Genomic DNA, 24,039 nt, shown 5'->3' with positions numbered 1-24,039 from the left:
AAAGAAAACTTACAATAGGATATTAAGGACAGTAGCCCGGGATTTAATTCAATTATTTAGATTAGGTTTGTCCCTCTAAATTATGTTGATAAAAGTAAAGATCTGAAGCAATGGAAGCAGGGGTTCCTATTACCAAATCGAAGACGCTAATCATCAAACTGCCTAAATGTCAGAAATGCCATTCAACGATGTGCTTTTTGTGAGATCACAGTAGAGTGAAGATAGGAATATTTGCCCTTTCCTCACTGTAGTGCGATCTCGGAGTTGGTATATGTAATTAGCAGGGGGGTGTGGGGGCACAGCCCCCAACAAATGTGACTTTGAGGTTTGGCATTTTTGGCCTTTTGGCCGTTCGTTGTTTAGTGCCTTTGGTGTTTTAATATAGACCCGGAAGCAGCCCGACCCAAGCTTAACCAACATGGTGGAGCTAAGAGGTCTCAGCCAGGATGAAAAGAACAGCACTTCTTTGTAGAAGAAAAGTTCACCCTTCATCCTGAACCACAACCTACTTCAAGCCTCTCCCTTTAGCATTTAAAAGTATTTTGAAAGATTTGTAATATTTTTTAATGAAATGAACAAATTTCAACCAGCTGATTAATGAAAGATTGCACCAATTATTGATTTTATAAAATTTCAAGAGGGCAAAAGAAATCATGATGGCTCTTAGATTGTATGAATACATTTTAATCTGTGATATAGGCAGATTGCAAACTGGTAATAAATAGATGGTGAATTGCTAATAAATAATTGAATTCTGTGTTGTAAACGTATCCCCGGTTTCCTAATATACTTGCAATATTCCCGAGAATATATAATATATTAGCTCCAACTGATCCACATGCAATGCAGCTATAAGAAAGTGAAATATTATAATATGTTTAACAGGAGTTAAATAAGCATTGTTAAAAATCATAAATTGAGTGTAATATAAATTTTGAAAAGGAATAAAGTTGAAATTCAGTAATGTTGAATGTTTTATAAGATTAGCATTAATGCTGCAATCGTTTTGTTTGGTCCAGTATGATGCATACAAATACATTTGCTCAAATCTTATTTTCATATATATATATTATATGAAGTGTATATAGGCTTTGACATAGTAAAAGGCAAAAACAAAGATTCGTTTTTGTTAGGGGTTATTGTATTAATACTTAATTTAGTTTTTAGAATATTCACAGTTAATGGTAAAACAGATAAGTTATTAGGCAATTCAAGACATTCATAAAGTTAAAGATAAAGAAGCAGCATTTTTATGTAAAAGTCCCAAGGCACATTTTTTTAGAAGAGGAAATGAGGAAATATCAATCACTGAGTTATTAACAAGAAAATTAGAGTTGTCATGAATGGGTTGAAAAAGCTCTGCTAAATCATTTATGGTGGATTGAGTTCTAAATAATACGATGAAATTTAATTGTTACCTCACAGCAAGAGGTTCTCCCGTTCGATTCTCCGTTTGGCTTGGGAGTGCCTTCTGTGTGGAGTCTGCATGTCTTCCCCGTGGTTGGGTAGCGTTCGAAAGACATGCGTGCATAAATGGGCGTGCCTTCGTTGAAGGTTGGGCGTGGAGCTGGCACCTCAGCATTTCGTAAAAAAATCTACTGCCAATCATTAGCGGACCGGAGTTCCGCTGTGGCGTCCCCTTACCGGGAAAAAGCCAAAAGACAAACAACAACAACAACAATATCAGTTAATTTTAGAAAAGAGAAAGCAAAAGGTTTATAATTCTAAATTTTAATAATTGTAAGCAAAACATAAAACCACGCAGGGTATTGTTTATTTTCTTTATGGTCATAATTAATTGTTTTTATCAATCTGGATGAGTCGATGATACATTAATATGCATACAAGTCAGACAGATCCATACTACCATTTTTTTTTTTACATCACATCATATGATTGGACACTTTTGGGTTGCCAAATACATTTATCCAGGTTTACACAGATATTGTTTTTTTTTTAGGAATGCTATATATCATAGATATAAAATGAAAGATGAGTCTTGGGTGAATGTTTATTTTAATGATAGCAACACGATAAAAACATCACATTTTATATGATTCTATCTTTTAATGTCTGATAACATATTTTGCCATGAATTGTAGCTATTTATTTGATAGTGATGATTATTAGTGGTCAAAAAGTTAATTTCCAACTATTTAATAGTTTGGGTCATTTTTAGCCCTTGAAGATTTTATAAGTTTAAGGAGTAGTCTATTTAGCAAAACATGCAAAACAGAAGATTTTTATATATTTAAGTTGTAATTTTATTTTTTTTGAGATAGTAAAAGAAGCAGGACTTCAATATATACATTAAAAATGTAGTGGGAAAGTGGGTATCCTTGTCATACACCATTCTAATCCAAATAGGGACTGAAAATGACTGTTTATAAAGATTAGTACAGAAGGATTAGTTTATAATATTTAAAATAGCAAGGAGAAATCTTAAATTGATTTTATCAAAAGCTTTGATTCGTATCATTTATGAGGGCATACATGCTGGCATTATAGCTTTTTCTTAATTGTTGTAATGTTTCAAAGGTTACAGTTTGATCTGAGATCTGACAGTTATTTATGAATTCTAAATGAAAAGGAGATATTATGTTTGGAAGTATTTTTTTGATTCTGGTGGGATGGGAGCAGACATTGCTTTTATTAGGAACAGATGATGAAACTAGATGAAAGTACATTTGCTGTATAATGATGGTTTGTGCTACTTTAGCAACTACAAGAATAATACTACCTCTCCACATGTATGTCAGCAGTAGTATTTTAGGAATTAGCAGACAAAGTCATAATGAAGTACCCTGGAACAAATGGTGTAATGTAAAAAAAGTCCAAGGCAGTTTAAAATATAAGGATTTGAGATTTTGAAGAAGTAAGGAAAGGAAAGGAAACATATTTTGATACATTTTGGGAGCATACAGAAAGTATGCGTAGAGTTCACCAACAAGAATTTTTGGAATAGTCAAACATATGGGATTGACACATGAGGATTTTGCATTTATGGTGTACTTCCCACCACCTAAACATGATGGCACAAAAGAACTTCTAGCACTAGATGCTGAAGGCATGCACAGATTAGGCAAGTATGCTTCAGATGTTTTGGGAGTTTTAGAGATTTACAGGATTGATAGAGACAGGCTACTAAGGGTTGAGATAGAATTTCTAGCAACGTATCTACATAGACCTGAGGATTTTTAGAACTAGGGATAAAGGAGAAAGAAACTGGCTGGAAGAGGGATGAATGGACTGTGAGATCAATACTTCCTTATGTACACAAAATGGTGATTGCAAAAGAATGGAAAACCTCACACCAGATACAAATGGGGAATACATATATTGAATATCTGTAATTAATTCAAAGAGAGAAACATTATTATAAATGACATATTATGGAAAAGAAGCATGCAATTTGGGTCTTAATGATAGATTTCTACTGGAACCTGTATAGGTCCCAGGTGTCATAAGAAATGCTAATAGACTGTTGCTTTATATTTTTCCTCAGTATTAGATTGTGCAAAAAGAATGATAATGTCTTGGTCACATAAATATCTATATAGTTGTTTGTGGATGTTGGAAATGTAGTATCGCTGCAGTATTGCTTGATACAACATGTTATGCATGTTTTGATGCATGTTGTTTCTTTAAACAAGAATATTTCAATAACAATGATTTAAAAATATTGTCATGTCTTGCACATTTTTGTTTAATGTGGGAGTCTATACAAGCTAGGATTATCTTCTGTAGCACTATTGCCTTATGCTACCCTCACCAATCTCCCACTCCCCTCTGTCCATGAAGGACTGCATCCTTGACCAGAGCTGTCAGCCCTCTAAAGAAACTGAGAAGTGTCTGTGCATCCATGAGATGTTATGGGCATCCTGATCCCTTCCAAGATGGTAGCCTATTGATAGACTACCACATGCAAATAGATGTGGAAAACAAGTGTCACTGCCCTCCTATTTAAATAATGATGACCTCCTAGCCTTCCTACATGCCTGTCATGCCTGCTGTTGAAGCTCCTGTCTCCATCTGAGTCAGACAAAAAAACAGCCTGACCCTAAAGGCATTACACCTCCTGAAGATGCCACAGCCTCTAATCAAACTTGGCTTACCTAGGCCATAGTCAGGGCTTTATTGCTCTGTGTCAACTAAGGTGGCCTATCCACAGTTTTCAGTGTAGTGTTCCAGTTTACCAATATACAAAGCATCTTCTTAATTAAAATATATATACATTGCACAATTTATATTGTGTTAGAGTTGAGCTTTATGAATGAAATTTTTTAGACAATTAGTACTGCCTGCCAGAATATGAAAAACATTTGCAATCTGCTGTTAACTATAATTAAAAAAAAAAAAAAAAAACAATAACTAAGGTACACTTTCACTTAATTTTTCCTGGTCTCACAAAATTAAATAGAGGAAATTATTCCAAGTCTATTTACAAAGCAGGTGTAAGTTATATTATCTGGGTTATGATAGCCCTCAAGCATATGACAATGTGTCAAGCTGTCTTGTTTGGGTCACATCATAAAATATTGATCTGCAGGTGTAAGAACACATAATTTACACATATGTACTAATATCCCCCTTTCATCTCAATACAGTATTTAATAAGCCTGCAGAGGAGACAAAGGTGAATACAGTAACAAAGCATTAGGCCTTTAGTACTGGGATGTAAATCAATGTTAATTAAGAGAGGAACTTGAATAGCATCGTAACTGATTAATCTAACCTTTTGTAAGCTTGCTCACGATTAATTGAAGCAATTAATTACTGCAGGTGGCTTTTCAGTCATTTGGTAGCATTGTAGCTCCATGTCACCTTAGAATCTGGATGATCCCTAGAAGCATTCAAGTCATCTTCAAGCAACACTACAGAATTATAACACATTTTGTTTCACTGCAAAGTAATGTACTCTGATGTGCCTTACTTATGTCTTTAAGGATCACCAGCTAACAGCAAACCCACCATAGAGCTGAAGGTTCCTCTGATGAACCCTAGAACAATCCTAAACATAAAGTTATAAAGTAATTCATAGTCAGTAGAAATGCTTCCTCCTCTGCTAATACAGTGTGTATTAATGTTCACTGCTGCTGTTATATCTAGTGTTGTTCCACACGAAAGTATGCCGTACAGCAACACTTATGGTATACTCTGCATAAAAGTTAGTACAAAATTATTACCACTTCATCTTAATATTGGTGGTGTTTAATACAGTGATGTGCCCATTTAAGTCTAAAAGGCTCTAGGATTGAGATTGTTAATAAATTCACCTGGCCTTTTGCTGACAGATGTTGTCATATCAGTACCATAAGTATTTTATATAGTCATTGAAGGGGTGAAGCATCTGATGATGGATTCTTGTACAGCATTAAACCACTGTATGTTCATACTACAGAAACAAATTACAATTAATTTGCAACTCTGGCAAACAGATGCCAGTCTCGGAACTGGCAAACTGGAATTTCAAAACAGCTTTCAGTGATTAAGGAACTGAAAAGTATATAGAGGCAACAAGTTACAAGCTTGTTACATGACAATGAGTTTCTACTGCATGACATAGCATATGTATTCCCATGCAACCTTAGAACAATGAAAGCAGATGATCTGTTCAGACCGCATCAAGACTCCACATAACACTCAGAAACTATGTATATTTGAAATTCATTGTGTAAGTTCTGCTCCAAGCCATAAGAAACAAAGAAATAAAAAAAAAAAATCAAAGACTCCTTAGAGTTCAAATGTGGGTTATAAAGATACCCATGAGAGCAGCTACACAGCCAGAAATTAGATTGAATGATCTATTAAGATACTTCCACTCCTGCCCCTGAAAAAATGTAGAAGCTCTAAGCTTGAGAGAAGTAATTAATTTCATGACCTATTGTTTTAGCAATCGCCAAAACAATTAAGCAGCAGTTTGTCATTCTAAAGTGTTAAAAAGTTGCACATTGGTTAAATGGTCCAAATCCATTCTACGTCAGCTGAGGTTCAGTTATATGGGCCGTAACATTCCATGTAGAAAACTGTGCCTTATAAAGCAGTGAACAGAGAATATCTTAGGAATCATACATAACATGAAACCTTTACAATTCTTTCTCGCTCTACAGAATGGTGCCTGATGATGTTTATTGCATTGGACTAGACATGCAGAACACTTATAGTACAGTTTTGTTATTAACTTTTTGAACAAAGTAGTAGAAAATATAAAGGAAACACTTTTTTCTCACCTGTTTTCAAATGATACTGGCGTTCCTTTTGAAAAGGCAGTTGAACATGTTCTGTACACTCAGAAACAATCACCCAGAGTTCTAATAACTGATGGCAACTTCAAATGAAATATTCTGAGCCCATTTTATCTGTGGCAGGAAAAAAATAAATGCATATATTATTCCTTATAATGCATGCTATGAGAAATCAACTATTAATCAGTATTCTAGTCCAACCTTACTACATGTAGGCTGAGCAAACCAGGTTCATAGTCCTATCTCACTACATGTAGAGTGGGCAAACCAAGTGTAAATCATTATCCTAGTACAATCTTACTACATGTAGGATTAACAATCCAGATATAAATAAAGTTCCCAATCTTATATTATTACATGAAGGGTCAGCAAAACTGGGATAAATTGGGTTCATAGTTCTATCTCATTACATGTAGGCTGAGCAAATCAAGTATAAATCTGGTTCAAAATTCTATCTTATGTGTAGACTGAGCAAATCAGACATGAATCGGGTTCATAATCCTACCTTATTATATGTAGGCTGAGCAAGCTAGTTATAAAACAAGTTCATAGTTCTATCTTATTACATGCAGGCTAAGCAGGTTGGGTATAAATCAGGTTCATAGTCTTACCTTATTACACACAGACTGCACAAAAAAGGTATAAATCAGATTCTTAGTCCTATCTTACTAAAATAAGCTGATCAAACCAGGCATACATCAAATTCATAGTCCCATCTTACTACATGTAGAATGAACAAACCAGGTTATTGTGTGTGTGTGTGTGTGTGTGTGTGTGTGTGTGTGTGTGTGTGTGTGTGTGTGTGTGTGTGTAGAGAGAGAAAGAGAGAAGATAGATATGCATTATATGCTCTTAGTCAATTTAAACTAAAATCAACCTCTGCCTTTGTACACACACTTAGGTTGACAAAGAGATGGTTGAAAGTGGTATGAGATCAGCAGTCCCTGGTTTGGGAAATATGCCCTTCCTCCTGGGTTGTGCAATGTCAGAACTGGAATAAATAATTAGCAGGGGATGCAGGGCGAGTGGGGAGCTTGGCCCCTACAAAAACATTGTTTTACAACTTGTATGGTCCAAGGATATTTGTCAATGTTAATGTGTCAATTGTAGTGGTTCAATCACTATAGATAGATATAAGATAGATATATACACACATGCATATAAATATGTTTATGTTTTGTTATCCAGCTGGCAATTGGGCAGGAATTATTTTCAGTCATACTTTCAGTGGTCCAGCCTTTTGCCTCTTAGTTTGGTCCATTTCTCATAAAAATTGTGGTTTTCTCACATATCACTGAAGGCTGAAGTTATTAAATAATGACAGACATTTATGTTTCAGACTTCATATCCTCCAGAAAATGGATGTTGATGCAAAGCCTGTTATTCTATCAACTTTTTAAGATTATAAGAGCAGTATTTAAAATCTGACATTGATTTTGTGCCTTAACTGTATTATAAACTCACTTTTAATTGGTTGGTTGTGTGTCATGTGACTACAACCCCATTTGTTTTAAACAGTAACTGTGTGTGTATATGTGTATCTGAAGAATGTCTTACTATTAAGAAGGATGAAAAGCACATAATAAACAAGAGTAGACTATTCTCCTTGGTTGCTGTTGAAAACATGATATTATATTTGAGAGAAAAGACATTCTCAGCTTGGTATAAATGTATGGAAGGATTAAATGTTAAAACAATTGGAAAATAATTTAGGAAATAAATATATTAACAGGAAGTTGGTGAACTGTACAAGCCATAAGAGAATAAATATTTAAGGGACCTTAAGATATTTTAGAATTCACATTAAAATAATATCCACAATCATTAAAGTACACAATTCATAAAGATGGTAATAATAAATCTATATCAGCTAACTTATTTTAAAATTCTAGGAGAACAAGATTCATATTCAAAGTATAATTATTGGACACAAAATACTTAAAAAAACACTAACGTTAAGATCTATTAAAGGTACTATAACCTCATTATTTTGGAGAATACATGGAAATTCTTAAATAGAATATTTTATTCTAAACATAATATAGCTAGAATGACAATAAATAATTAAATTAAATAAATACATAAAAATAAAAGTAGTCATAAATGCTAGAGATGTAAAAAATATGAATGCAGATTGAGTACATAGTTTTGTTGAATTTAAAAATGTGGAGCTTACTGGGAGAAAATGCAAACATTTGATCAAGCATTATCAACAGAAATGTAAGCTTACAAGAAGTATGATCTTATATAATATTCCAAAGTCAACAGGAGTAGATGCTAATATTTAATCCCTTTTTGGACAATATTAGCTATAGCAAGAAATAATATTAACAAGAAACTGGTAAAAAATAGAGCCTAAATATACAGAATATATGTTGCTACTTCAGGAAGTCCATTATAAAGAAATTAAAACAATACATGTTGAAAGTAAATGAAAAAAAATATATTATGCTTAAAAATAGCATCAGTTTTTGGAAATATATAACAATGGTGTCACATGAAATAAATCAATGAGGGATTTCATGAGTTATATATATATAATAAATATATGGGTGGATAACATGTCCATATTGTAAATAGTTACTAATTCAACGTTTAGTGAGATGATAAAAATGGTTATATTATAATTTTATGCAAAAATTGCAAACAGTACTAGAAAACTAGATCCAAATATGTATGTGTGCTTTTTTCCCCCTTTTTAGTTTTGATGTTACAAACAATAAACATTTTTTGAAAAAGAAAACAGTTCAAGAGTTATATATTTAAATTTAAGCTAAGCTTGCTTCTTCATTCTTTCATTAGACAAGAAATTAACTTGATTACCTAGGAAAATTATACAACTGCTCAAGCCAAGTACAATACAGAAAACTAACTCAAAGACAGTAAAATAGAGCCCTTGGTTCCCTCAACAGTAATTTATATAAAATAAAAGACTACACATCCACTAAAGTATTATATTATATTGAAAAACTCAGTTTAGTTCATCAAGGGCAGATCATGCCTACTCAACCTGGTGAACTTCAAGAAGGTCACCAAATCAATGGATGAGGGCTAAATCATTCACACTGCCTACCTTGAGCTGGCCAAGGCATTTGACACAATACTCCACTCGGACATTGTTGATAAACTCAAGAGATTAGGTACAAACCCATATGTCACCCAGTGGATAGTGAACTGGCTCACAGACAGGACCCAGGAAGTTAGAATTGGGGAGTCTTCCTCTACAAAGAGGCTAGTCATAAGTGGAGTCCCTCAGGGATCAGTCCTTGGACCACTCCTTTTTCGCATTTACTTCTCAGAAGTCAAGGCCAGTGTCAGTGGTCTCTGGCTGACTAAACTTGCAGATGATTGCAAATTAGGAGCTGTCATTGAATCTCATACTGACACAAATGTTCTCCAGCAGGGCTGACACAGAAAAACAACTGGTGTCAGAGTCATAGACTAAAACTAAATGCCAAGAAATGCATAATAGTATCAATTGGGAAGTCATCCATCCCTGGTAACTATCACATTGACAACACACCCCCTTAGAGTTGACCCAGTAGTCAGGGACTTAGGGACACACAAAGATAGTAATCTAGCCTTTGATCATCATGTGTCTACAGTGGTGAGGAAATCATTCTATGTTGTGCAACCTATAAACAAATTTATGGCATGTAAGTCCAGGGAAGTCATTGTTCCACTGTATTCGGCATTCATCAGACCTATCATTGAGTACAATGCCTCCTTTGGTATGCACCTAACCAGGTATATCTACCAATTGGAATGTCCACAGAGGTTCCTCACTAAAAGAATACATGGCATAAGTAATATGTCCTATGCAGACCACCTCAAGGCCCTATCTTTGTAGGCTGTCTTCTACAGGCTTTTGAGGGGAGATCTATGCCTGGCATACAGGGCATTGTCAGATCTCATTCTGATGGACCTCCTGCATATTCACAAAACAAGCAGTACCAGAACTACTCATTCTAAAGACGTAAACCTTGCCTGTGATATAAATAGGACCTGCTGGAGAGATAGGTATATATCCCAGAAACTACGCCATCTATGGAACAGGCTCCCCATCCATGTGAAGCATAGTTCCTCCCTAATCCAGTTCAAGTGCAACTTGGACACTTGGATGGGAAATCGGAAATTCATCCCTGGTTTGGCATCTATGCCTCTGATGCAAACAGGTAACCTGTAAATGGTTCATCTCCCAGGCCCATGCTTACACTTATCAAAGGTATCAGCACTTGTCAGAGATTTGGGATGCAAGGCTAGGCTTAAAAAGGCCCTTGTGGTTATTAGCCTAGTAAACACTTGTGAACCTATGAACCTATGAATATTAATATGAATAATAGTATCACTGAATATTTATAAGACATTATAAGACCATAGAAACTTGTACATATTAAAACAAATAAAAGAAATTATATCTTATCTGCAAAGTCATGTCCACATTGGCACATTGATTCAATAATATAGTTAACCATTAATTTAAAACATTGAATATTTAATGACAGTAAAGTAAATGTGAGAAAGTATTTTCTACTCCACAAGCTGTTGAAACCTTTCAAGCTGTAAATGTTAAACTTTACAACAGTCATTTATGCTCATAATAAAATGTTTTAATAAATATCACGTATCAACACTACTGCTAAAATAGATAAACAATTTCAAGTTTGTAAGTTATAAATATTTTGATGTCTCTTTTTAACAGGAATCATCAAAACTTTTGTTTCATAGTGGATGTAACAATTTTTTTAGGTGTCAGTTGTTAAATGTCTCTTTAGTAAAAAAATGTATGTCTAGTCCATTGATTCTACATCAGCAGTTCTGCTGACTCTAATAAATGACAGGGGTTGCTTCGCTCAGCTTCCATTGTCTATCTGACTTTGAGCAAGTCACCTAACTAAACAGTACACCTAGGCTGAGCCTGAAAAAGGTTTATGGAGATCAGAGCTCTACCCTAGTTAATAAATATAAATAAAATAAAAATAAAATAATCCCAGGAGTTCATTAAAGTGCCTAACATGAGCCATATGGCTCGTGCTAAAAAAAACACAGACATCCACGCAGTAGTCCCTCATCTGTCTGTCACTGTTTTCCCCTATACGTGAAGTGTTTGAAGCACCAATACAGCACTTATTATGCTCTGGTGGCTTGTGAATCCCCCACCCCCTATATTCGTATTACTGTTGATGCTGTTAAGGCACTTCTGATCAAAGTAATCCCTGGTTACCCCCCTCACCCACAATTCCCATTGTAGTTACAGCACTTACAGCACTTAATATGTTCATAGGAGGTTACTAGGCCCTTACAAGCCTAGCCAAGTTCAGCCCTTGTTCCCTTAAGGGTCTAGAGATATGGTCTATGTTATAAGCAGATCTATATTCTAATTGCCCCCTATCCAAGAGGGACACAGGTGAAATCCCTGGGGTGAATTTGCGGTTTCCCATCCAATCATCCAAGTTACACTTAAAAAGGGTTATTGAAGGGTTCTGTTTAACCTGTATTAGAAGTTTATGCCAGAAGAGGCAACCTCTGGCAGACATATCAGTCCCTCCAGCAAGTCCTGTTGATGTCACATGCTAGGTTAAGGTCCCTAGAGTAAGTAAATTGTGTAACATTTCACTTGCAAATGTGCAACATTTCCATTAAGGTAGGATCAGAGGTTGCTCTGTATATACAAGGCACAGGTTGCCACTGAGTAGTCTATACTATACAGAGTGTACTGGCAGTGATTTCAGTCTGTCCATGTAAGACATACGCTGAAAACCCTGAACTTTCTTTGTGAGCAACCTTTAAGGTCTATCCAGTTGCTGCGGTGTCTGTTTAGGTACTTACCAAAGGGAGCATTGTACTCTATTATCGGCCTGATGAGGGAAGAGTAGAGGGAGGTTATAACCTCTTTTGTTCTGAAAGCTATGCCCTTTTTTATGAGGTGAGCAATGTAGAAGGCCTTCCTTACCACTGTGGAGACATGGTGATCAAAAGTAAGGTTGCTGCCAACCTGTGTGCTGAAAGCTCTCACCCCTGATTTAAAGCTTATGGTGTTGTTATTAATATAGTAATCTGCAGGGACATTGCCTGTGCCAAAGGGGATGATAATACATTTTTCTGCATTAACTTTAAGACCATGACTTTGGCACCAATCATTGGTTTACGTAAGTCCTTCTTGTAGAATGTTGACATCATTTGGTGACTCAGTGACTGCTCCCAGTTTGCAATCATCAACAAACTTTGTCAGCCACAGACCTTTAGTTTTTGCTTGTACTTCTGATAAGTAAATTCCGAACAGTAGGGGCCCCAGCACTGATCCCACTGGAACACCACCAGTAATGGGTTTGCTGGTGGAGATGAAGTCTCCTATTTTGCCTGTATGTGTTCTGTCGGTGAGCTGGTTTGCAGCCCACCTGACAGTATATGGGTTGACCCCCAGCTGGTGAGTTTTTCAATGATGCCTGATTGGGGGATTGTGTCAAAGGCTTTGGCCAAGTCTAGGTAGGCCGTATGCACAGATTTGCCTTTGTCCAGGGCTTTAGTGACAGTCTCAAAGAAGTCCACCAGGTTCAACATGCAGGATCTACCTTTAATAAAACCAAACTGGGTTGGGTCAAGTGTTTAAAGGTCTCCTATATCCTTGTTAATAAGGTCCATGATGATTCTTTCCAAGACCTTGCAGATAAGTCTGGTTAGGCTAATGGGTCTATAGTTCCCAGGGTTGGTGGATGCACCCCCCCCCTTCTGCAAGGGGATGCTGGTAGCTGTTTTCCATTCAGCAGGGACAACACCAGTGCTTAGGCTGTGGATGAAAAGAGTTCCCAATGGTGTTGCTAATTCATGTTTTAAACTATTGAGAATGCAGCCTGGGATGTTATCAGGTCCCATAGAGGCTGTGTTTCTGGCCTTGGAGAGAGCTGTTAAGACCCGCTCTTTAGAGATACTAGGTGGAGAATAGTTGGTAGGAATGTTTAGGAGTATATGTGGTGGGGACAAGGGGGAGAGGTTTTTACTGAACCTGTCCGCTACCAGGTTGGCTATTTCCACTTGTTCAGTATATGTGGTACCATTCACTACCAGTTCAGCACAAATCTGGGCTCACTACTAGTTCAGCGCAAATCAGGGATGATAATGCATTTTTTTGCATTAAGTTTAAGACCATGACTTTGGCACCAATCATTGGTTTGCGTAAGTCCTTCTTGTAGAATGTTGACATCATTTAAGGACTCAGTAACTGCTTTCACTTTGCAGTCATCAGCAAATGTAGGCCACAGACCTTTTGTTGTTGCCTGTACTTCTGAGAAGTAGATTCTGAACAATAGGGGCCCCAGCTGTGATCCCTGTGGAACACCACTGATAAGGGATCTGCTGGTGGTGTCCCCTATTTTGACTGTCTATTTTGAATGTATGTGTTCTGTCGGTGAACCAGTTTGCAACCCATCTGACAGTATATGGGTTGACCCCCAGCTGGGTGAGTTTTTCAATTATTTCTAAGTGGAGGATTGTGTCAAAGGCCTTGGCCAAGTCTAGGTAGGCCATATGCTCAGATTTGCCTTCATCCAGGGCTTTGGTGACAGCCTCAAAGAAGTCCACTAGGTTCAACATGCAGGATCTCCCTTTAACAAAACCAAAGTGGGTTGAGTCAAGTGTTTGAAGGTCTCCTATATCCATGTTGATTCTGTCCAAGGCCTTGCAGATAAGGCTGGTTAGGCTAATGGGTCTATAGTTACCAGGGTTGGTGGATGCACCCCCTCCCTTCTGCAAGGGGGTGACGGTAGCTGTTTTCCATTCAGCATGGACAAAACCAGTGCTTAGGCTGTGGTTGAAGAGAGAACAAATGGTGTTGCTAACTCCTGTTTTAAATGTTTGAGAATGCAGCCTAGGATGTTATCAGGTCCCATAGAGGATGTGTTTTTGGCCTTGGAAAGAGTGGTTAAGACCCGCTCTTTACAGATACTATGTGGAGATTAGGTGGTAGAATGTTTAGAGGTGTATGTGGTGGGGATAGGGGGGAGAAGTTTTCACTTAACCTGTCTGCTAGAAGGGTTGGCTATTTCCCCTGGTTTATTATATGTTGTACCATTCAGTACCAGTTCAATGCAAATCTGGGCTCACTACCAGTTCAGCACAAATCTGGGGTTTTCCTTTAAAGTTTTGAATGCAGCTAAAGAATGCCTTATAGTTATCTTTAGCTAGGGATGCTAATCTAGATTTGTAGTTAGCTTTAGAGGTCTTTATGTCTTATTTGCTTGTTCACACTGAGAAGGGTGTGGTTCCAATTCTGAGATTGTTCCTTCTAGCTCTTAGAAAGCAGTTTCTTCCACTATTATATAACCTCTTTATGCCAGATGTCCACCAGGCAGGCTTGTTTTTTCTTGAGGATCTTGCTTTGGTCCTATCAAGAATGGTTGAGTCAATGCAATTGTATAGATGTTTATACAATGCACTGGTGTCTATTCCAGTATAGGTGTCCTTGCCTTCAGTGGGGATAGGAGCTTTGAAGCTATTAATGCCTTCTTGTAAGAGGCTTCGGTTGGGTTTGGAGAAAATTTTTGCCTAATTTCTTCTGTGTCGGGGGGGGGGGGGTCTGATGCTATAGTTACTTCAAAAGAGACTGATTTATGATCAGACTTCACCAGGGAGGGCTGCACACTTGTGGTGGTGCACCATTCTGCCATGTTAGTGAGTGTGATATCCACCACTGCTGCCAATATGTGATGAGCACCACTGTGTATCATCCCCATGTTGGGCCAGTAATCAAGGAGCCTGAATCCTCACTACTGATGCTATAGAGGGATGTGCACCTGGAATACAAATGGATACACTCAATATTTCCAGATGCAGACCCCTCTGCATCAAAGACAATGTCCCTTAAGAGCACAAAGGAACACACTCAGTCTTGGGTCTGAATGTCTCTATATCTGTCTCCCTCCTGGTCCCAATAAGCTGTAGGGTTAGGTCATCAGTTGAGTGTCCAAGCCAAGTCCTCCAGCACCCTCTCTGTAAACCCAGTGCTTTGTGTCCCTGATCCAAGAAGCTGACAGAAACACTCTCTAAGATTTAATTTTCACACACACACACACACACACACACACACACACACACACACACACACACACACACACACACACACACACATGGGAAAGGCTGGCACAGGTTTACCTGGTATACCAACTTTGCCCAGACTATAAGGTAGTTATCACTGCCACCAGTCAGTACTCCATGGCTCCTAACAAAAGGTGTCCAATTATACTGTGTAATATTAATACTAATACAAATGGTAGTAGTTCACCAAGATGGCTAGGCCTTCTGGAGTGGCCCACAAAGTATTACCAAATAAGTATAAGTACTCTCAAAGGTTAATACTTTCTGAAAAGGACCAGCCACAATGAAACGTTTAAATATATTTAATAATAAATAAAAGTGCATGAAAATACTGAATATATATTCACAGTAAATCACAAAGCTCAAATCACAGGAAATATTGAAAAGAACATTGAAGGACAGACTCAGACAAATAAAGAAAAACAATATCTAAATTAAGCTTCACTATATTCCTGACTGAATCTAAGAGAATTTTACTGTTCCCTAGTTAAGTTACTTACTTCGGCAAGGCAAGATGAAATATGTGAGCAGTCTTGCTCGTCATGCCCCAAACAGAATACTCTATAGTCTGAGATTCCTCCCTGTAAAATATAATATCCAAGATGACTTGCAGAATGACCTCATCTGGTCACCTGACTCTAGTTTCCCACAATATCTCATTTTGAAGTTTGAGACAGGATTTTAGCAGACAGCTACAATACACATTTAGAGCTTTTACGGCAATGCCTGGAGCCAGAAACATTTACACCACTTCCCCCTTATTTACAAAAGCTAACAGATAATGGCTGCTCCCAGACCTACTGGCTCCTGGCCGACTCAGCACTGTGGGGTGACACTTAATAATTTAACACCTCATTTACATTTCCCTTATTCTTCTTAAAATAAGCCACCTGGTTAACCATTGCTTTGCCAGTGTCCTCTATTGAAACAGATGCATTTAATTCAGTTACCATTATCCATGCACGTTTCACTTCATTTCAGCAGGGTGCACTGTTGATACATTTTAACACACTTAAGAAAAGCAGAGCTCACAAATACATTTTCAGCACAAGCATCCATACAGATCAGGTTGATATACTAATGACATACAATTATTTATAACATCCCAGCTAGCTGTGCTGGCACAAATCTTACATCTACTGCCCTACTTCTCCCTGACATAGCTGGCAGTACCTCCTATTGTCACATGTCTACCCCCTTTGAAAACTCAAGCTAGTTTTTCAAGTGGCCCTTGAGAAACATGGCTTGAGAGAAATAAGCCTATCTAGGAATGTGTTACCCCAGTCCCTGTCTTGAGACCTTATCTGCATTGGCATTGCTGACCCCACTACAGTGTTGTACTGTCATGTCATATGCCTGCAATCCTAAGCCCCACCTTAATAACTTGGCATTTTGCTATCTGGCTCTATGTAACCATGTTAAGGGATTGAAGTCTGTAACTACAGTGAATACAGATAATATCCATACAGATAAGGTTGAAGTTTCTGCAGTACCCATACAGTGGCTAGACATTCCTTTTCTACAGTTGCACAGCATTGCTCCCTGGGAAGGAGTCTATGGCTGAGATATACCACTGGGTGCTCTTCTCCCTCTAAAGAAACTTGGTTAAGTACAGCCCCTGCCCCATGGTTTGAAGCGCCCACCTGCAACACAAATGCTTTACTGTAATCTGGACTAGCTAACACGGGGGGTCCTCCCAAAGCTCCTTTAAGCTTCTGGAATGACTGCTCACATGCTTATCTGGCTTGTTTTTCTTTGTCAAGTCTGTGAGGGGAGCCACTATGGTACTATAGGTGGAGACAAATGTTCTATAGCACCCTGCTGTCTCTAAGAATGCCCTCACCTGTTTATTAGTAACAGGGGCAGGCCATGCTTGAATGGCTTCCACTTTGGCAGATTCTGGCCTGATCATACCACTCCCCAATCTATGTCTCAGGTAAGAGACCTCTGCCATACCCACCTGACACTTAGTGGGCTTAATGGTCAATTCTGCCCTCTGCAGTCTGCCTATCACCTCCCTGACATGCTGAAGGTGCTCTTGCCAGGAATGGCAATAGATGGCAATATCATCCAGGTAAGCAAGGGCATAATCTCCTGCTCTTACTAGGTTACGATCTACCAGCCTCTGGAAAGATGCTGGGGCATTTTTCATCCTAAGAGCATCTTCGTGAACTCATACAAGCCAAAATGAGTAACAACAGCTAACCTTTCTCTAGCGTTGGGAGTCAAGGGCACCTGCCACTTTCCCTTGTTAAGATCAATAGTGATCAGATACTTACCCCTACCGCGCTGCTCTAGGGCTTCATCTGTCCTAGGCATGGCGTAGACATCTGACTCTGGGTGACTATTCAATTTCGTGTAGTCCACACAGAACCTGGTGCTGACATCCTTCATTAGTACCAGCACTAGTAAGGAGGCCCAGAGACTGCTGAACTCCTGGATTACTCCCAGTTCTAACATATCCTGTATCTGCTCTCTCAGAGTCTGTCTGATTCACTCAGGCACCCTGTAATGGGCCTGCTTTATAGGTCTTTGGAGCCCTGTATACACACGGTGCTGCACCAGGTGTGTGCACCCTGTTTTCCCAGTGAACATGTCCCCAAACTCCTGTAACACTGCTTGGATTACTCAAACCTGGGTAGGGGATAGCCACTGGGACATTGCTACCCTTTCCACTGAGTTGTCAGTCCGGGCCTCACTGAGGAGATCAGTCACCAGATCCCCCTCAGACTCCTCCTGCCATCTACTGCAAATACTCAGCACAAGGGCCTCCCTATCATGGTAAGATTTAATCATGTTAACATGGTACAATTTGTGCCCCTGCCTAGTAGTTCTAGTATGTAGTTGACATCACTGACCTTCCGTACCACCTTGAAGGGTCCCTCCCAAGCTGCCGGCAGTTTACTGTGTCTGACAGGAATGAAAAACATCACCTGCTGTGCCACGGCATACTCTCAGACTTGAGGATTCCTGACATACCAGACCTTTCTCTGCTATTGGGCTCCTGCCAGGTTCTTCTGGGCCAAGTCCATGAGCTCCATAAGCCTCATCCTGAAGTTTAGCACATATGCCACAACAGACTATTTGTGGGATTCGCACTCACCCTCCCACACATTATGAATCAAATCTGGAGGTCCTCTCACCCTATGCCCATACAGCAACTCAAAGGGTGAAAAATATGTGGCTTCCTGGGGCACCTCTCTGTAAGCAAACAATAGATGGGGCAAATATTTGTCCCACTCCCTCTTAAACTTGTCTACAGGTGCTCATAGCATAGTTTTTAGTGTAGAGTTTAACATCTACATGAGACCATTAGTCTGGGGTGGTAGGGGTAGTCTTTAGGTGCTTCACCCCACAGCACTCCCACAGACAAGCCAGTAGGTCTGACACAAAACTGGCACTTCTGCCAATCAATATTTCTCTTGGAAAGCTATCCTGCTGAAAATCTGTAGGAAAGCATTTGCCACCTTCTCTCCCTTGATGGAGGACACAGCCACCACCTCAGGGTATCTAGTAGCATAATCTACTACTACTAGGATATACGTCTTCCCTATGGAACTTGGGGTGCTCAGAGGCTCCACAATATCCATAGCTACCTTCTGAAACAGGTCTTCTGTCACAAGCAACAGCATGAAAGGAGATTTGACCTTGACTCCTGCCTGGTCTACTTTTTGGCACTGTTCACAAGTCCTGCAGTACTCTGTTACATCCCTAGAAATCCCAAGCCAATGAAATTTCTGCATAATGCATCTCTTAGCAAGCTTTATGGTCATATGACCTGCAAAGGGAATGTCATGGGCTATGGCTGGAAGTGCCAGATGGTAGGCTCGGGGCACTACCAACTGCTGTACTACCTCACCATCTAGCCCTCCATCAGGGCTCCACTCTATATGTTCCAGTATACAGAATCCCCTTTTCCTAGAGAATCCAGTGCCTCCCAAGCTACCTCCCTCAAGCCTTGTAATGTAGAGTCTGAGAGCTGAGCCTGTCTCAGCTCTCTCCCTTTGTAACCCTTGCCAGCTACCCTTCCACAGGAAGTCTGGTCTCTTATGACAGTGGTGCCTCACTGTCAGCCTGGGTACCAGTACTCACCTCTGCCCTTGCAGTGACTCTGTCCAAGAGAACATCAGTACCCACCAGCAGCTTGGTTCACCTTCAGTGTCACTGCTACAGGGTAGCTCCCTCGCTGAAGTAGCCACATCACTGGTTCTGGCTTCAGGTGAGTGGTCTGTATGGGTCCCTCCAAGGCTACCAGACCCACATATCTGTCTCCAAGCCTGACTGCATGTCACTGCATGCACACAAGGTACTGCATTATCAAAATCATTCCCTATCAAGACATCTGCAGGGATATTCTTAAACACACCTACTTGCTTACTTCCTTTTACACCCCCCAGTCAAGGTGAACCCTAGCCAAAGGCACTTGGAATGGGATCCTCCTTAAGCTCTGACTGAAGTGGACTTCCCAAGCAAGTACTGCTCCTCTTTAACCACTGCAGGCTTCACAATGGTTATATTAGAGGCTGTGCCTCTCTGCAGTTTTCCATCTACCAAGATCAGATATAAACTCAGCTGGTAGTTTGGTACCCTGTTGTCTCCAGACAACTTGCAACTGGCATTCCGTTATTCCCACTTGCTCGCTCCCCCAACTTTTGTTCCCCACCTTGCTTCTGTGGACATCTATATGCTACATGGCTCCACTGGGTACATTTAAAACATTTAACCCTTGCTCCAGGTCATGTATCTGAATTAGTGGCTTCCCCTGTTACTGGTGGACTCTGTTGAGGTGGTTTAGGCTGCCCACCATGGATTCCCTTATATCCATGTGCAGCACTGGGTATCCCTTTCCTGTGCAGGGATGCCCTGCTTGCTAGGAATTGGTCTCCCTTTTCTCCCAATTCATCTGCAGAGCTGCATTCCCGGTCTGACAACGATAGTCTCATGTCATCAGGCAAAGTGCTAAGGGCTTGTTTGCTCACAAAAGGTCTGCCAGCTTTTCAAAAGTGGCGCCCTGACACCCACTCACCCACCTATGAAAATAAGAGCTTAGTTCAGGAATATAATCACATACACTTTCATCTGCCTTGTGTCTATGTTCAGGAAACTTTTTTCTGTAAGCTTCAGGTGTTAGCTTAAAACATTGTAATAAAGTGCTTAGCTTGATCATAATCTAAGCAATCAGTATCAGACAATTTAGAAAAGAACAGTTGTGTAAAAATCTTACCATAACCATAGATGTCTTTCTCTTCCATGTTGCAGTATTCCAGTTGTGGGATTTCCTGCCCTCAGGCGACTCATATGTCAGCTCCTATACAAAAGCTTCAGCTTGGCTGTTGCAATAGCATGGGATGTCACACATAGGGCCATTAACCAGGGGCCTTAAATGTGACATCTGCGCACACAATCCTCAAAACTTGAAGACCATCAGGTAGAGAGGAAGGCCCAGCAGGAGGGATGCCAGTGGGGACAGGTGTGTGGCCTTGGTGTCATTTAGCAGATTAATTAGATCCAGGACTTAGTTGGGACTAAAGGAGCAAGTATAGGGGGTAATGGTGGGTGGGAAGGAATACTGCAACATGGAAGAGAAGGACATCTATGGTTATGGTAAGATTTTACACAACTATTCTATGTCCTTCCATTCCTATGTTGCAGTATTGCAGTTGTGGGAGAGTACCACAGCTTAGTTGCATGAAAGAGAGGTGGATGCTGAAGAGGATTCTACAAAGCCCTGTAGGATAGCCCTGGCGAATCCTGCCCTAGCTCTGGAAACTTGGTCCAGTTTGTAATGTTTGGTGAAAGTGTAAATAGTGGACCAAGTGGCTGCTTCCATGATCAATGCCATGTCCAGACCTCTCATGAATGCCTTGCTGGTGGCACCCTATTGGAATGGGCCTTTACTCCCACTGGAAGGTCTTTTCCATGGTAAGTGTAACAGAGACAAATAGTTTTCCTGATACAGCAAGTGATGGTTTGTTTGGAGACTACCTTGCCCAGGGCTGTGGGGCCAAAGGAGACAAAGAGCTGCTTAGATTTCCTAATGGTTCTGGTTTCCTCCAAGTAGACTCTAAGTTGCCTGTGCACATCCAAGGAATGCAGTATCCTCTCTCCTTCATTAGTGGGGTAGGGGAAGAAAGTGAGTAAGTGGATAGATTGGTTTAGAGACAAGTCATTGAGCACCTTGGGCATAAAGGAAGGATTGGTCCGCAGGGTGACTGTCTCTGTGGAAGGTGGTGTAGGGGGGGCATGCCATTAAGGCCTTCAGCTCTGAGACCCTTCTGGCTGAAGTGATAGCCACCAGCAGGACAGTTTTCCAAGTACACATCTGTAAGGAAGAAGACACAGCTGGTTCAAATGGGTGCTGGGTTAGTTTTTCCAGGATGTAATTGAGGTCCCAGGGTGGAGGGACAGGTTTCTCTGGCAGCCTCATGTGTAAGACCCCTTTAAGGAAGAGCTTAACGTCGAGCCTGGCTAGCAAGGGAGGATCCAGGGGCAAGCAGGGTGATATAGTGGAAGGTGTACTTTCACTGAAGAGTAAGAAAGTCCACTTTTAATCAGTTGACACACATAAGTTAGAATAAGGGGGGCATCAAATGAACAGGGCTCCCTTCCCTTGTCCAGACACCACTTAGTAAATCTTTCCCACTTAGCTAGGTAAGATTTTCTAGTAGTATTTTTCCTTGCCTCCCTCAGGACTGAAAGCACGTCCTCTGAGTAGTGGTGTCTGAAGGGGATCAAAAGTTTATCACCCACAGAGTCAGGGATAATATCTGCAAGTGTGGATGAAGGAGAGTTCCTTTGTCTTGTGTCAGTAGGTCCACCTTGTAGGGTAACCTGCAGTGATTGCCCTTAGCTAGATTGAGAAGAAGGGGGAACCAGTGCTGCCTTGGCCAGTAGGGTGTCACTAACAAGATTTTTGGTTTGTCCTTCTGTATTTTCAGGAGGACTTTCTGAATAATTGGAAAGGGGGGGGGGTGGAGGCATAAAGAAACTTCCCCTCCCAAGAGATGCTGAAAGCATCCACTCTCCAAGCCAGAGGTGAGTGTATCTTTGAGTAGAAGGTCTGCAGCTGCCTGTTCTGGAGGGAGACAAACAAGTCTATTTGTGGAGTACCCCACCGGTGGACTATGTCTAGGAAGGCCCCCTTGTCCAGCATCCATTTGTGCTGTGGTGTGGGGGTCCTGCTTAGGAGGTCTGCTTGTTTGTTGTCCTGTGAGGGGATGTAGGTCACCTGCAGGACCAAGTTGTGGTGAGAGGCTAGGTCCCATATCAGCAGGGTTAACCTGCACAGCTGGTAGGCCTTTGTTCCTCTCTGTTTAGATACCACATAACTGTGGTGTTATCTGTCACTATCCGGAGCCCCCCTGGGACCAGAAGGGGCATAAAGGTCTTTAAGGCTAGAAGGACAGCTGTCATTTCCCTGATTTTGATGTGCTTGCTCTGTAGAGAAGGGTGCCAGTTTTCCTGGACCCTGTAGGATGCCAGGGTTGCTCCCCAACCTGAATCTGAGGCATCTGTATACATTGTTTGGGTTGGGGTGGGAAGTTGCAGTGGGAGGTCTGGGGTTTAGATGGACTTGCTTTACCCACCAGCTGATTTCTTTCTTCAGACAGGGAAGGAGAGGAATCTCCTGTTCTAAGGGATGTAGGTGTTGGGACAAAATTTTTTTTTGAGGTACCACTGTAACTTGCACATATGCATCCTGGCCAATGGTAGCATGAGGATGGTAGCTGCCATTAAGCCCAGGAGATGCAGGCATTGCCTTGCTGTCACCTTCTGGGAATGGAGGATTTCCTGGAAGTGGGCAGTCAGGGATAGAACCTTGTCCTGTGACAGAAAGGCCTTCATTTTGTCCGTCCTGATTCTGCAGCCTAGGAAAATCTTGTCCTGGCCTGGGTTTAAGGAGGACTTTGGGAGGTTGATGGTAAACCCTAGATTTTGCAGGAGGGACATGGTGAAGAGCAGATGCCTTAAGAGAGTATCTTTGGACTCTGGTAGTATTAAGATGTCATCCAGATAAGGGTAAATCTGGATTCCCTGCGTTCTGCAGAAGGCAATTGCCGGGGCTAGGCACTTTGTAAAGACTCGAGGGGCAGTGGATAAACCAAAGGGCAAGGCAGTAAATTGGAAATAAGAGGATGGTCCAGAGAAATGCAGAAATGTTCTGTGGGAAGTCCTGATGGGTATATGAAGGTAGGCTTCTTTTAGGTCTAGGGTGGCCATGAAGGCTCTGGGTGGAATAAGAAACAGACAGGTGGGAAGTGACAGCATTTTGAAGGAGGGTACATGAAGATGTAGGTTTAGAAAGGAGAGATCTAAAATGGGTCTCCAGGGGCCATCTTTTTTGGGGACCAGGAAGAGACGAGAGTAGAATCCCTTTCCTTCTTGTCCTGAGGGGACAGGTTCTATGGTGCCTAGCTTTAAAAGTTCTGACAAGACTTGTGGCAGGAGAAGCATTTGTTTTTTTTGGGGGAAAAGGAATACTTCTCTTGGGTGTTTTTTCTTTACAGGATAGAAAATACCCTTTTTGGATAAAAGATAAAACCCATTGATCTGTGGTGATGGCTTGCCAGAGTGGGAGACAGTGCGGAAGGCATGCAGAGAGTGGAAGGTGGGCCAGGCAGTCACCCATTATTGGGACCTCTTCTATCCTGAAAGGGTTGTCTGGGTTGAAGAGGTGGTACATTAGGTTTGGACAAAGAAGGCC

At 40.4% G+C, this 24,039-nt stretch overlaps 1 protein-coding gene across 2 annotated transcripts in view; it reads right to left on the bottom strand.

Moving 5' to 3' along the window:
* LZTS3 (leucine zipper tumor suppressor family member 3) overlaps window positions 1–24,039 on the bottom strand; it is a 1,582,991-nt gene that overhangs the window by 633,974 nt on the left and 924,978 nt on the right. For both annotated transcript variants that reach the window (XM_044064093.1, XM_044064094.1), the window contains exon 6: window positions 6,231–6,359. The gene's annotated coding sequence lies outside the window, so the exon portion shown is untranslated. The remainder of the gene's footprint in view (window positions 1–6,230; window positions 6,360–24,039) is intronic.

This window comes from Protopterus annectens, chromosome 2.part2, assembly GCF_019279795.1.
Source record: "Protopterus annectens isolate FY-2018-M chromosome 2.part2, PAN1.0, whole genome shotgun sequence".
NCBI classification, from domain to species: domain Eukaryota; kingdom Metazoa; phylum Chordata; order Ceratodontiformes; family Protopteridae; genus Protopterus; species Protopterus annectens.
Note: the sequence above shows the minus strand (reverse complement) of the source record. Positions and strands in the feature narration are given on the sequence as shown.